Source organism: Leptopilina heterotoma, unplaced genomic scaffold, assembly GCF_015476425.1.
Source record: "Leptopilina heterotoma isolate Lh14 unplaced genomic scaffold, ASM1547642v1 Lhet_142, whole genome shotgun sequence".
In the NCBI taxonomy this organism is placed as follows: domain Eukaryota; kingdom Metazoa; phylum Arthropoda; class Insecta; order Hymenoptera; family Figitidae; genus Leptopilina; species Leptopilina heterotoma.
In genome coordinates this window covers 1306370-1321813 of record NW_025110861.1, presented here as the reverse complement: position 1 = coordinate 1321813, position 15444 = coordinate 1306370, and the positions used below count along the sequence as shown (strand labels likewise).

General features: G+C 28.5%; 1 protein-coding gene across 4 annotated transcripts in view; it reads right to left on the bottom strand.

Annotated features, from left to right (window-relative positions):
- Positions 1-15444, bottom strand: part of LOC122498078 (igLON family member 5-like) — a 222252-nt gene that overhangs the window by 88832 nt on the left and 117976 nt on the right. The window lies entirely within an intron of this gene.

Here is a 15444-nt window from a genome sequence, read left to right as displayed (position 1 = left end):
CTATAATATAATTACAGATATAATACATAATTGGTTAATTAATATTTATAAATGATAATAATAATAATAGAATTATAGCAATTTTTTAATTCCTAATTTAAAACAAAAATCCTGATCTTTTTCTGGTTATTTTTCTTGATGAGACTGCGGGAAAAATTATTATTTTTCCCAGTCATTGCAATAAAAATTCTAAAAAAACACATGAAATAATTGTAGTAAATGTTTATTTATTTTGGGCATGTGGGAAAAACCACATACAAGTTGGGTCTATGTGTCAGTGGTCCAGGAGGTGGCGTCAATTCTGGTGGCCGCGGTGAACTAATGAAACTCAAATTACTCCACTTTAAAACTTTAATAAAATAATTTCCTTGCAAAATTATTGTAATTTTGTTTAATTTCTTGCTTAATTTTGTTAATGAACTTAAAAAATATTAATTTTCGCTGGCAGTTACGACGTAAGTTTTTCCATTTTGATGCTCGCACATCAAAACAGGCTGATAATATAACCTCACTTTTTCTTTATTGTAGGCTGCTGTAGGCGCCTTAGACGTTGCGCTTGCGCAACGCCCAGATATTAAATTTCAATATATTAGATTGTCAAGTTCAATATCTAAACGTTATATTCTGCAATACACTACATATTAAATCTAAACATCTGATATACTATGCGTTAAAATCTAGATAATATATTTAAGTATCTCATTTTTAATATCTAATATATTTAAGAGTTTTAATATCCATTTTTCTCAGTGTGTCAGGTAGTTCATTTCTTCTCTGGTCGTTTTTTCCTTACATAAAGGTGACAAATTTAGACAATTCAATATATTTTAATTTCTTATGTAAATTAATTTAAAAAAGAAAAAAAGTTATATAATAACTGGACAGAAATATTGATTGTTCGTTGCGGTTTTATTAAAGAATATTTTGAAAAAGGACAAAAATTTTCTAAAATGTTATTAAAAATTTTATAAATAAATGCTTAATTAAAATGAAAAAGTTTAATGTCAGTCTAACGTATTAAATCGCTGGATTCTATTGCTAATTCTAACAATGTTATACAATTAATCTGATGAAACCTTTGAAATGAACGTCATCGAGAAGGATTACCTTAATCTCTACTCTCTGGGATGCTCTTTAGATCACGAACACCATTCTGTGCAGTTCTTATACGTAATACTAAAACATTTTCTAAGTCAAAAAGCACATTTCACATTTTTAAGAAATTCATGTCCTTGCTTCTAAAGAATAAGATTTTTAATTAGGGAAATTTATAAAATGATCAATATTATAGTCAAATAATGAAAAGGAAAAATATTTTAATTAAATCGAAATAGTAGGATGTAGGAAGGGAAAAATAGGGCAAAATATAGTTGAAATGCAAAATTACTTTTTGATTATAATTGCAAAAACAACAAACAAGCTAATAAAATTGATTTTTTTTTCTCGTCCGCCATATTGAATCCGATATTTTTAATTTTTTAAATCTGACTTCATATTTATAATCAGCGACCCCAACAACTTTTCGAGTAACACGTTTCAAGCAAATGCTATTGATTTTTAATTTTTTCCGCCATATTGGATCCACCATTTTGTAATTTGGCGTGTTGGAGAAAATTCGACTTTAGCATAAACAAATAAGTTTAAAAACGTTCTTATTTTTTTAAATTCAAAAGTTGATTCACATTTGTTTTGTCTAATTAAAAAAATTCTCTATTTATAATGTGTACTCTCTAAATCACGATATTAAAAATTAAAGCTTAATGAGCAGTCAATTATCGTAAAAGTTACGAGTCGTTCATTATTTGCACTATAAGAGAATACTCGGCGCACAACTATATACTAAACAATATAGTGCCTTTTTCGACTAACGAAATAAACAGAACGATTTATTTAACGGCCGTTCAGTTACTGTGACCACTGATTTATTTAGTGCCGTTAACAAAATGAACTGTCATATGTACAGCAAATCTGTTTAAAATTTATCAATTTATAAATCAAACTTTTTTTTAATTAAATGAAAATGAGGAATTTGCCAACGTATTTTTGAATTATTTTAACTATTATTTAAAAAATATTTATATTATTATTCATATCAGTATTTTGAATAAAGTCGTTGCGGTCTCTAATTTTAAAAAAAATGATATGGACTATATTTTACGAATAAGAAAATACATAACCAAACATTAAAAATTCTTAAAAATTTTAAAAATATTATTGATTTATGTTTAAAATTAGTTAATTATTAATATTTTAATTACTAAACGATTGAAAATGTTAAAATATCAGATAAAATAATTTGTAAAGTTGATTCGATAAATAATCTAATTTTCTATTATTATATGAATGTAATCACGAGATGTCAGAGTTATTAAATTAATTTCAGAGCTGGGTTAAATATTTTTTTAAAATAGCATTTCAAACGGAAGAAACATATTTATAATGCTATTTTAAATATGTTTTAAAAACCATTTCAGCCAGCTTTGAAATTAATTAAAAACATCTCTGAATATAGAGTATTTCTGTTAAACTTTATCTCCGATTTTCTTAGCACTTTTAATTAAATTATTTATTAATAAGAGTCATAATTTTAAAATTGAATTAATAGGATATTATTGTGAAAATTATGTAATAAGTGATGTTCAAGCAATTGTATTTACAATTTATAATTATTATTAAAATTGGTCTCAATTTTCTTCTGTTTAATTTTAAATCGACAATTGTAGGTCGATGAAAAGAATATCTGTAGTAAATAAAAAATAAAGAAACTGAAATAAATACTGAAATTTGATAGTTTGGACAAGGGCTTAATTTGTAAATCATCATCTTTTTTCACTTCGTCTTTTACCTTCGATTGTTATCGCTCAAAAATTTGAAGAATTAAAATTAGTTAAATGTTAATTTAACTAATTTTGAAAAAAAACAATTCTTTCTTATTTTGGTTCCGCTATTTTGAATTTTGAAAATCTGACATCAGATTCGTAATTGAGGACCCTAAAATCTCCCGAATAACAAATTTCAAACGAATTCAATGATTTTTGAAAATTTCGTCTGCCATATTGGATCCGCCATTTTGAATTTTTAAAATCTGACTTTTTGAAGCCTTACCCTGTTGTTTTTTAAAGAAAGTAACCAATTAAATTTTACAGTCGTGGTTAGAATAATCTAATAAATCAATACGGTAAAAAATAATAAAAGAACTGATTATCACTAATAGAAATAAAATATCTAAATAAAAAAATACTAATGTCAAAATAGTGGATTAAAATTGTAGCTAAATAACTGGCACTACGAAATTATATCCAATTAAATTATTAAAATTATATTTGATTAGTAAAAAGTTCTTGTATAACTCGTATTATTCGGTTAAATGTTTTAATTTTATCTGTTTTCATAACACAAATAAACAAATTCATACCTCATTGAAGTTTGGAGCTTAAAAGAAGCGTGTGCATGGGGGATATCTGCCTTTTTCATTGAAGAGTATCCGAAAAGCTGCCTACACATATGTACCTACATATGTAGTACCAAGAGTATAAAATTGCACTCCAAGTGTACATGCATTTCACATATAACATCACACTATAGAAAATACAATTATCCTTTATGGAAAACGTGCTTTCGTCGCAGACTGTAAATTAGATTTTCGTATGTGACGTTGTGGTTTGCATTCAGACTACGTACGTTTTCATTTAAATTAAGTACATTTAAAAAGTAATAATACAAATATAAAATTTTTTTATTTTGAATTATAGCTGTATATTTTATTTTATAATTAAAGCTATATTATTGGCTAAACGAGTGAACTATCGAGAAGGAACATATTTTTTGAAATAAACCAATTTACTATAGACACAAAATTTGCCAATGAAAATATATTTTTACAAAAAAAAATCCCATTTTCGTCCATCCACCATTTCACCCATAAAGGGTATATATACGCTCGCCAAATTTAATTATCAAGTAAATATTTAACACAAATGGAATTAGTTAGTCTAACTCGTTGGTAAATTTTAAACATGTAAAGATAGCCATTGAAAAACAATTTTTAAAAAACAAATAATTTACTGCTAACGATTCCATTGATTTTGAATATTTTCTGAATGTTATTAGACACGTGCAATTTTAACAAAGCCCCCCAACTACAGAGACTCCCAATATCTGCAAATTTCATTTGTTAATTTAAAAAACAAAAAAAAATTTTTTTTTTTAAACTACATTGCAGCTAAAATAAGATTTTTTTTAAAGCGATTTGAATATGTAAATTCATTAATAAAATAGAATGATCAGAAAAAATTATTCGGTATATTAAAAAATTATATCTCATCAGTATCACGGATAAACGATTTATTACTTGATTCGAATAATATTTCGCTTAGTTCATTTATCTCCTAACAGATTGATCCTTCGTACATGTCTTCAATATTACCGCAGGGATTAATTAAACTTCATATTGCCGGTAGTTTAATTTTTCTTTAAAATCCCGTCGGGAGTACAGAGCGAGTAATTGAGATATAATTGACACTATCATAAAGGTAGCTGATGATGATGTTGATGTATCTCAACGTATAAAAGTCTGAATTCATTAAAAATTCACAAGAAGTTAATAAGAGATCCAACGGAATGTTGTAAGATGTGTATAAATGGTAGCATATCGTTTTTCAATACTTTTAAGAACCAGTCTGGTACCAACGTTTAAAAACAAAGATTTAACCCTTTAACACCCGAGAAAAACATAGAAAATATATAAACTAATGAGATGCCATTCCTAAGGTTTTCGGGGGCGCTGATTACGAATTTGATGTCAAATTGACAGTTGACAGCTGTCAAACTAACTGTCAACTTTTATAAAACTGGTTTACTTTTTATAAAAAAGACTCCAAAATAGTTTTCGAGGTCGCTGATTACGAATTTGACGTCCAATTAACAATTTGACAGTTGGAAGCTGTCAAACCAACTGTCAATTTTTAAAAGAAGTAATTTTGTTATGCAAAAGTGTCTATAAAATCAGCAAAAATTTTACGGGTTATAATTATTACAAGAGTTGTGTTAAAATAGGGCTATAGGTGAAGATTCACAAAAAAAATCTATCACATCTTTATCGGAACCTCGAAGGTGATGTGGATTACTGTTCACAAACGAAATTATTATTTTTTTCTTTGTTATTATGCCAGTATTGTCTGCGTATTGTCAATTGGATATCAAACTCGTAATCAGCGACCCCGAAAACTCTTTTGGAATCTATTTTATACAAAATAAATCTGTTTTACAAAAGTTGACAGTTGTTTTGACAGCTGTCAACTGTCATCAAATTCGTAATCAGCGACCCCGAAAACCCTTTACGGAGTCTTTTTTATAAAAAATAAATCAGTAATGCAAAAGTTGACAGTTCTTCTGACAGCTGTCAACTGTCAAAATGTCAATTTTACATCAAATTCGTAATCAGCGACCCCGAAAACCTTAAGGAACTTTTTCTTTCTTTTTATTAATTTTTTAATGTTGGGATAATGTAAGACAATTTTGCTTCGAAGTGTGCGCCATCTTGAATACGCCATTTTTAAATTTTTGCGAATTTTTCAAAATGGTGACGATATTTGAATTCAGTGGTTCAAAACACTTCACATAGTGAGCTTCAAATAATTTTTTGACTTCAGCGTCTGTACATGAGCTAACTGACTTTTTTAAACAATTTTTCCGATTTGCATAAACATTTTATTATTTTTTTATATTAAAAAATTTTTTTTATTATTTACTTTAATTTTTTTTGGATACCTGGACCGATTCTGAGGAAATCAAGTCCAACCCGGTTAAAAAATATTAATATTTAAAAAAGTTACAGTGGTTTTTGTAAGTATGAACCCTGTTATATATGTCAGAAAAGTGTTTAATAAGTGTTCTTACCGAATGTTGGAAAAGTGTTTTAATAGTACTGTATGAATCATTTTCAAAGTACAAATTCTATGTTTAAATTGTGTTTACACTGTGTGTAATCGTATAAACGTGTTTCAAGATAGTGTATTCTGTGTTTAACCAGAATAAAACTACCTTCAAACACTTATTAAACCTTCTATTTTTATAACCTACATATATGTATATGTGACGCTCCACGAGAAAAGGGACCTTATGACAAGAGTAAATAAGGTCCCTTTTCTCGTGGAGCGTCACATATATAGAAGAATTTCTATCTTCAGACCTTTCACATTGTTTCATGTAAATATCCTCTTTAAGTATATGCCGCATACAAAAACGTTGCTTTCATATCAAATGGACCTAAACTTAAATTCTTTGTACCATTCCAAGCTGTCTGGAAAGAGCTTTTTAGTATAAAGCCATCGACTGTAAATAACCTTTTTATTCTCTAGTCTCTTAATTTTAAATTTTAAATTCAATTTAATTCACAAGTTTTATTTAAATGAGAAGAGCTTATTTCGTCTGTATTATTTCAAGTTGAGATAAGGGATGATAGAATATTATCAACAACTAAAAAAGGATACGTTTTAAAAACTAAATAATTTTTAAATTGTTAAAAAAAGTTTAAAATTTTACTTTGATTTAACGGTAATTAAACTTTAAAAAAAATTATTTTCAAAATTTTGTTATACCACCCAGTGTTAAAGCTCAGGAAATAAGCTTTTAAATGAGACCTTTCCGACTTTCGGAACTTGAATAGAAAATAAAATATAAAACTTTTTATAATGCTCTTAATCTCTATAGGGTAGGAAAAAGTTATTGAGTGGCACTTCAATTGTTATTGAGAAACAAATATTCAGCAAATTTTTATCTGCCATTAAAAGTAATAAAAATTTTTCAAAAAGTAATTAAGAAATACATACATTATTTTTCTTAATTAAAAACTATCTTAAAATTTCTTTGAAAATTGTTACTCAGTTTTAGAAAATATAGTTTTTATTCTGATACCAATCTTCTTACTGTATAATTTTGAACCACATTTTTGAATAAAAATATTTTTCCTTTTAAATTAAAAAGAAAAGTTGGTAAATATTTACATCTGCATAACATTTAAATCTCGAAATGGAAAAACAATCTATGTGAATTTTCAATGTTATCTATCAGATAGATCTTACTTGGTAGGAGTCGAGGAGGACTATTCTGATCTGTTTCAATCTACTTCGGGAATTCCATTGGGATCTCATCTCGGTCCTCTTTTGTTTATTTGCATAAAATGAAAGATATGAAATCTGTTTTTACTTTTTTTTGAATTTTTGTCGCATACTCTGTACTTGGAATGCAAAATAATCATATATGTCTTTAAACTTAAATACAAGAGCAGTAATTTCTTTTGCAAGGCCAGAAATGTTTTTCAATAGTTAAAATGTCAATTTGAATCAGTTCATAAGCATGTCTCGAATTCATGAATTGTGGGTATTAATTTCTAAAAACCTTCGTTTTGCAAATTATATTTTTAAACTTATTTCCATAACTCGGAGATTCTTATGGAATTCGTAATGAGAAATACATCTGCTTTCTACAACTATTTAACATTAATATTTTTCACTGCTTCATTCTATTTTTGGGTGACCTAAAGTTATCTGGATGCCGTACCCACTATACTTACAATATTATTAGGTTTGAACGTATTCGGAATAAATTTCTTTGCCTCGTGGCATGGCGCGCCAAATACATATTATACCTTCTATTCGATATACGTGTTCATGATTACAGCAATTTGCGATCTATGTTAGATATATACCAAGAATTATATTGAGATTTTTATGCAATGATTTGTCGATTTTATACAAATTAGTCAAGGGTTTTTCACTAATTTCTTTTTGATTGACTAGTCAATCAGTTTTATCACTAATCAATCTACATTTACTGCCCAGACCTTCTAGGGCTGTGGTCAGACTATTACTGCTATCACTTCATCGCGATGTATTTATAAAATAATATATAAAAGTTAAAATCCGAATCCTCCTTTTCTTGTATCCGGAGCAACATCGATCCAATTACACCTGGGCAACAGATACCAAATATGCTCATCAACGTTTCGACATCCTCCTATAGGGTCACTAACCTAATACAGAGACTAAGCACGTGCGCCTAAATTAAATTAATAGAAAACACTGACCCAGAAGCAATTAAAATGGGTGACATTATCATTTTGTTCCATTGGGAGGAACTGTATAAAAGGAGCCACCCTCGACAAATTTGTCAGTCCAGAAGTAGCCACCAAATCAACTGTCTGAGTTCTTCGTGTCAGTCCAGCTACCACGACCAAGGTAACTAGTTATGAACTGTCATCAAGTTTCTTCTTCGACTCCAATCTAGAAAATCTTTTCAAATACCAAGTGCCTTCATTGAGTCGTCTTAGTCAAATTCATTCAAGAAGATAATTTCTAGGCACATTTCTATTTTTCTAAGGACTGCATTACTTTGTCATCAACGTCAAATAAATAATTCTGTCACTCTTAGGCTTAGGAGTGTTTTATCTAATTTACATCGACACCTGGACTCCGGACATTTCAGTTTGGCTGACCCGAAAACAATTTGAGGGAAATCTACTGCATTCTCTGTTTCCGCTAGACAAAGTCATTTCCTCGACCTCACACTAAAGCTTGTTTTGAGCCTACGACTCTAAGAATAATTTTAAAACCTAAGTAACTAATACATTTAAATTTTGTCTCCATTTAAATTCTCGATTGATTCCACAAAGTTCTAATATTGTTTCAGTGTTCCTGAAGACATCTGGATCTACTCTTCCTCTCTCATTCTAATTGTAAAGGATTCAAATAAAACTTTAATAATTTAAATTCAATTAAACATTTCCTCTTTCTTAAACCATGTCCCTTAAGATCAGGGCCTTCCACTCTGTAAATAAATCAGGTATGAATCAGCGATGCTGGGGGCGGATCCAGTTTTCAGAATAGGAGGTTGTCAGCTCGTGTATATTTTGTCTGACACAAGAGTCCATTTGCCTGAAAATGCTAAAAAAAATTAAATAAACTTCGAAGGGGGTGGTCATGACCTCAAAACAACCCCCCTGAATCGGCTATTCATAGGCGCAGCTATAAAAAACATGTATCTTATTTTTCCGAGTACTACATCTATGCCAAGTTTCATTAAAATCATGAATTTTACACTTCGGTAGTTCTACTTGTTAGATTTTCAAAATTTCAAATAGCAGAGTTAATGTAGTGCAAATCTTTTTAATTAATTATTTTTAATTCTTTTTTACGAATTTGTTAAATATTTATCAAAAGTACATTGGTAAACAGCTTTACAGCAAGAAAGAAAACTTTTGAATAAACCACAATCAGAAATTGAAGTTTATTTCTTCTATTGTCTAACTGCTGAATTTGAAATTTGTATGCAACAGCTGAATAATCTAGTGCACAAGTCTAACGAGACAATAGAAAGATTCTGTTGTTGTAATGTGATTAAGTATGATTACTCTGTGTAATTTAACTTGAGTGCATAAACCTTTCTTCAGAAGATTATAAACGTTTTTGGCTTTAATTGTAATTTAGCTGAATCCTAATCATATAGGGGATTGTTAATCTGTAAGGTTGATGCATTAGTGTCCATGGACATATTTATCATATTAATATCCTAAAATAGAAACAAAATTTTTTTTTATTTTTATTAAAAAATTTAATTTTTTCAAAAAAATTTCTGTCCGATATTGAAATTAATTAATAAAAATTTTATTCTATGAATCTTGCTGAATCGATTGGTCTATAAAAAGTGTATACTGTATTATTTGAAAAATTAATTGAATCAGATATATAGGTATCACTTTCATTTTCAAACTTATTTGAAGGATTAGAATATTTAATAACCAATTTGAAAATTGTTCTTCATTATCATTTAATGAACATCTAGTTCGAAAATGATGTCAATAATTTAGTGCGTCTCGCACGACCTCAATAACATGAGTGGGACAATAATGTGCGGAACATTTGTCAGAAATTGTCTAAAGTCTCCTGAAAGTATAATAACTAATTCTAAACGGTTTATTATATTCTATATTATCTCTTAACATAGATTCGCTTGTTTCTAAATTATATTTATAGATACTTAGATAATATTTAGATATTTTTCATGATAATTTAAAACGGTCCTTATGGACCAGGTTACATATATTTAAATAAATATTTAATACCACTTGTACTACCGGATAATATACATTATTCAGGTTAGATCGACATTTTCGGATTATAAGTTCATTCATATTTTGATTTTCAAAAATAAATTAACAATGAAAAATTAACATTGAAAAATGATTAACAATATAATAAAGAGTTCTAGATTTTTTTTCATTTAGAATTTCTATATGTATATTATTTTACTAACAGATTCAGCATTTCCAATTTGTATTACGATCCATAGGAGGTTCACCATGTTCGTTAACCAACATAATTGTTACTTCATTACAAAACGGAACATTAAAGCTTTGATTTCATGCTCTATTGCGTTTAATCCACATTTCAATATCTCTCATCAAATTACTTAATAATTAATGTGTCGTGTTTCTTCTTCAATTTCTACATACCTCTCTCATAATTTCTAATTATTTAGCAAATAAGACATAATTTATAATTATTTTAAAAATTCTCTCTTTTTTAACGCACTTTATTACCAACCTCTGTTTCAAATAGTATCTGATTATATTCATAAATCACCATTCTTTCCTTTTACCTTTAATTTAATTTTCATTTTCTCGACGATCCATTTTCTTCGTTTATCTTTTTGTTGTTTATTAATTTTTTGCTCATTAGTTGCTTGAAGCTTTTGTTTCCCTTTTCTTTTCTTATCTCTTATATTACAAAGAAATTTTTTAACATTTCCTTAATGTAAGAAACGCTCAATAATTAAGTCTGAGTTTGCATGGCTCTATTTACATTATTTAAGCTTAAAGTTTTCTAAAAATATAAAAGATTTAATTTTCGACTGTAGAATTTCTTTTATCGATCGATCATAACTCACTTTTAATTATACTCAGCAATTAAATTTCTGGTATAAGAACGTAAGACGTGATTCAGAATAGTAAGTTGTTAGAAATATGTCCTTCCATAGTTCCATTCCAAAACTATATTTTTTTCTATAAAGTAAATTTAAATGCTTTTTTATTAGGCGTATAGTCTCCAAAATCAGCAGGAGACATCATATCAGGAAATGTGGCTTTAGTCTGGAAGACATAAAAATCATTTCTTCAAGAGTGATCTGGTGGGATCGCTGAATACCGGATTTTTAATGCTACGACAACGTCGTCCACACAGGAAAAAAGAGGAGTTGATTGAAAAATCATCAGGACAAGGAATTAGTACCACGTACTATTTAGGCGTAATATTATTTCCACAGCAACCGAGTGACTACAGACCTATTGTTATTCTTTCTTCATTGTAAAAGGTCCTCGAGAAGATGGTCTTTTATCAGTTAAATGAATTTGTTGATACCAATGATGTTTTGAGCCCTTTTGAGTCTGGTTACAGTAAAGGGTTCAGCACACAGACTCTCTTGGCTTATGCAACTGATGATATATATGTAAAGCGATTGATCAAAAGAAAGTCACCATAATGGTAATCTTTGATTTCAGTAATGCTTTAGACTCGATACCTCAAACTATCTTGCTATCGAAACTTAAAGTCATAGGTAGAACCCAGGCTGTTGTGGGACCAGACGGAGAGTTATTTGAGTTGGGACATATGTAACGATGCATTTCTTTAAATAAATCTTGTGTGGTTCCTGTCATTGGGAATATAGAAATTTCATTTAGTCGAGGGATTGATTCTCTGTGTAGATCTCTGTGAAAATGAATTGCGCATGCGAGGTTGCAAAAAGTCCCGAATCTCCACGGTCCCTCCCGAGTTTTCTTTACAGGTTGTCGCTGTCCATTGGAGACAGTGAGAGGGTCATATGTGGGTCCATATCAAAATTAGACAAGGATGAAAAAGAAGGAAGAAGCCGGTCAACGGGACAATCCTTCTTCAGTAGCTTGTGGGCCATCATTTAATTAATAGGACGAGTTTTACTCGGGGTTTTGACTTATGAAAACTTTAGGATTTTCGTGTTTTAAGTTTTGTGTAGTGTATTTGAGAGTTTTGGGTTTAATAATTTAGCAATTGTTTATTAATGAATTTCGAGTATTATTTGTTTTATTTTAATTGTTGTGTTGTTGAGGATTATTTTTTGTAAAAGTCGCCGTTGGTGTCATTATGTCCAGTTTCATCGTCTTGTCTCGCTGTCGTTTGTATCCGTCGGTTTTTGTCTGAAGCGGAAGCTCCTCTTAGATATTTCCAATTTTATGTGTTGTGGTTGATTATTGAACAGTCGATACAAATGAATTTATTTGCTCCACTTGGTACATAAACAAAATAGATTCGACAGACTGTTCTGTAATAAGAATCAATGATAATATCTTTCCTTTTGTTGATTTAGTAAAAAAAATTTGTATTATCTTTAGGCTGACTTTTTCTTCGAATAAGCATGTTGGCAAAATTTGCAAGAGCGTCTATGCCACCTTGTCACAATTCAAAACAAATAGGGAACTCCTTACTATTGAATTGAAGACGAAACTTGTTACTTCATTAACTTTTCCTCATTTTGACTACTGTTGTGTTGTATATAATGATATAACTGAAGAATTAAATTATAAACTTGAGAAGCTCCTGAACTCATGTATAAGATTTATATTTGATTTCAAGAAGGATGAACATTTAATTCCATGTAGGTTACAGCTGGATTGGCTTAGTGTTGGTAACAGACGACTTTTGTACATCGGCTGTCTTACCCTAGAAAGTTAAGACCTTACATTCTTAGGGCTCCACGAGGTAAAACTGAAAAATATAAATATTCGATTATAGTAACTGAAATAAATCTATGGAACCCGTCAGCGAGTCTAAATCCAACTTATGTCTTACAACTGAATTGTGAGAACAAGTTTGGAGGACGTTAATAAAATTAAAAACTTCAAGGCGACGAAGTCCTCTGGAAATCAGTCCGGATGAGTATTTCAAGAACTGAAAATTCTTTAAAAAATTACGTTTCGCGCGTACAGTCAAAAAATTATAAAACAATTAAACTCTCAATTAAGCTGTTTAATAAAAAAAATTGGTTTTGCCGCTTGGATGGCCAAACTTATCGAAAATATTCAATTTCAAAAAAATACTTTTAAGGAAATAGAGTTGCGCATTTTCGTTTTCTACAGTATTTGAAAATTTTTTTATTTTATTTTCCTTCAGGGGTATTTCACGTCAGAAATATCACGATTTGCAAAGAGTAGATAGGTTTTCGCGAAACTTAGTGGGATCATAGTTCTATATAAGAGACTTCTTTAACCTAAATTATTTTTTTAAAAATTCAAAATTGTTGAATATACGCCATTTTGAATAATATTAATTTTATAAAATTTGTAATATCTCGGAATATTGTATATCGATTTTTATGAAATTTACTCATTTTTCAGGTCAAAATATGTACTTTAAAACAAAAATAATGTTAATAAAAGAACATTTAATTTTAATATATAAAATTTTTTTAAAAATTAAAAAAAAATTTTAACAATTTTTTGTTTATTTACTCGTCTCTGATAAAAAATTTTATTAACATATTTGGATTTCCTATATGAATTCACCTTTAATTTAAAAATAAAATATTGATGTCCAGAGATATTGAAGTTCTTGTTTAAAAAAAGGCCTAGCCGCAGCAGCACTGCACTTAACTAAAGTAAAATATTTTTATAAGTTGAAAATGATTTTTTGACAATTTTATAAGAGCATTATGGTATAAAATTGCGCCATTTGGTTTTTCTATAAAATTCTCTCTATAAGCTTTTCTCTTAAATGTAGCTATAACCATCACAACAACTTTTTTCGTGTTCTTTTGCACAAGAGTGCTACTAAGCTTCGACATAAAAATCAATTTTATCATTAATTATGTTTATTATTTAGAAACTGTTTTTAAAATAATGTTTGGCACTATAAATGACATAAATAATTGTTTCCACTTTGCCAACATTCTTTTTTATTTTAGGAAGCAATAAATATTGAATAGTTATTTATAACTGCCACAGTATCGTGTTTTAAGCTAATCGATAAGACAACACAAGTTTTATTTATTACCTCAGAACCTTTTTTTTAATTTTAAATTGTGAAAAAGACAGTACTCTCAAAATCTAAGCTATAGTGGAATACTAAAAAAATAGTGGAATTTTACTAGGTGATAATTTTCTGATTCATTAAATAAATTACTAAAGCTTTTATATCGATTTTTAATACAAAAAATTTAATCATTAGTGAAATTTTAATGTAAATTAGTAAATTTATAAGAATTTAGATTTAGATAGTACGATAATCATTGCTGAAATAAAATGCTTGTGATACGTCCTGATTAACAAATTTATAGTTTTCGGAAAAATCGAACATAACTAATACTTCGCCTTTAGGAAGATTTTTTTTTATTTCTGTAATGAAACTTTATTGCTGTCTTGCTATAGAAGAGTGCGGTTTAAGTGCTTGCAACTTGTCAAATAATTCTTCAATAAAGCTTCTACAATTACTCTTGTGCTTCTTAATTTTCTGAAAATATTTGTTCTTGCACTGCAGTCATTCTCGCTTTTCAATTTTTTGTTAATTTAATAATTTTGGGGAAATTTTTTCTACCGAAACATTTTTTTTACTTATTTAAAATATATTCGGCACTAACATTATTTTGTAAAAAATTTTCTGAGTTATTTCCTGGTTTTTAATTTAAATGAAGAGTTAGCTTTGTAATGTTGATAGCATCTAACATTAATTTACAATTTTTTCGCATGTCATTGCATTTTTTAACAGATTTATTTATAAAGCGTTGGAACTTTTAGAAACGTACATAATCATGTATAAAATGCAAAAAAAGTAAGCGTAGGCCAGAAATCGTGGACTATGTCAGAGGTAAAGCTGTGTAAAAATTTTAAAAACAACTTCCGCTCGGTACATACAATCAAGTATTTATTTTCACGATTCGGGTAGAATCTAAGACGCTCTTTCACATGATGAAAATCAGAAAGTGATAAGTTGAGAAGTTTACTAAAAGTTTTTTAGTTCAAAATTTTGAAAATCTGACTTAAAGATGAACCAAAATTTTTTTTAAAGTCGACACTGGTTCTCCAATTGATTTGATTTTAAAATATACTAACAAAAAATATTACAGTAATTTAAGTGATAAAAAATAATAATACCTCATGGAGATTTTGAATGTCCATAGTCTATTTTATTGAAAAATAATTTCATATTGAGTTTGTTTGTTTCTCCCCTGAAAAGTTTACTCTTTTACGATTGAGATTACATTTCCAATTTAAAATTCGATGATTATTTTGTTTCAAGAGTTAAAATACTTGATTTTGGCAATACTGTTTTTATTGATGTGTTATTAAATAGATGTCTTTCTGAAGAATTGCGACATTGTAACGTAGTTAAATTAAAGTTGTATTTAACAGAAGTTGTACTA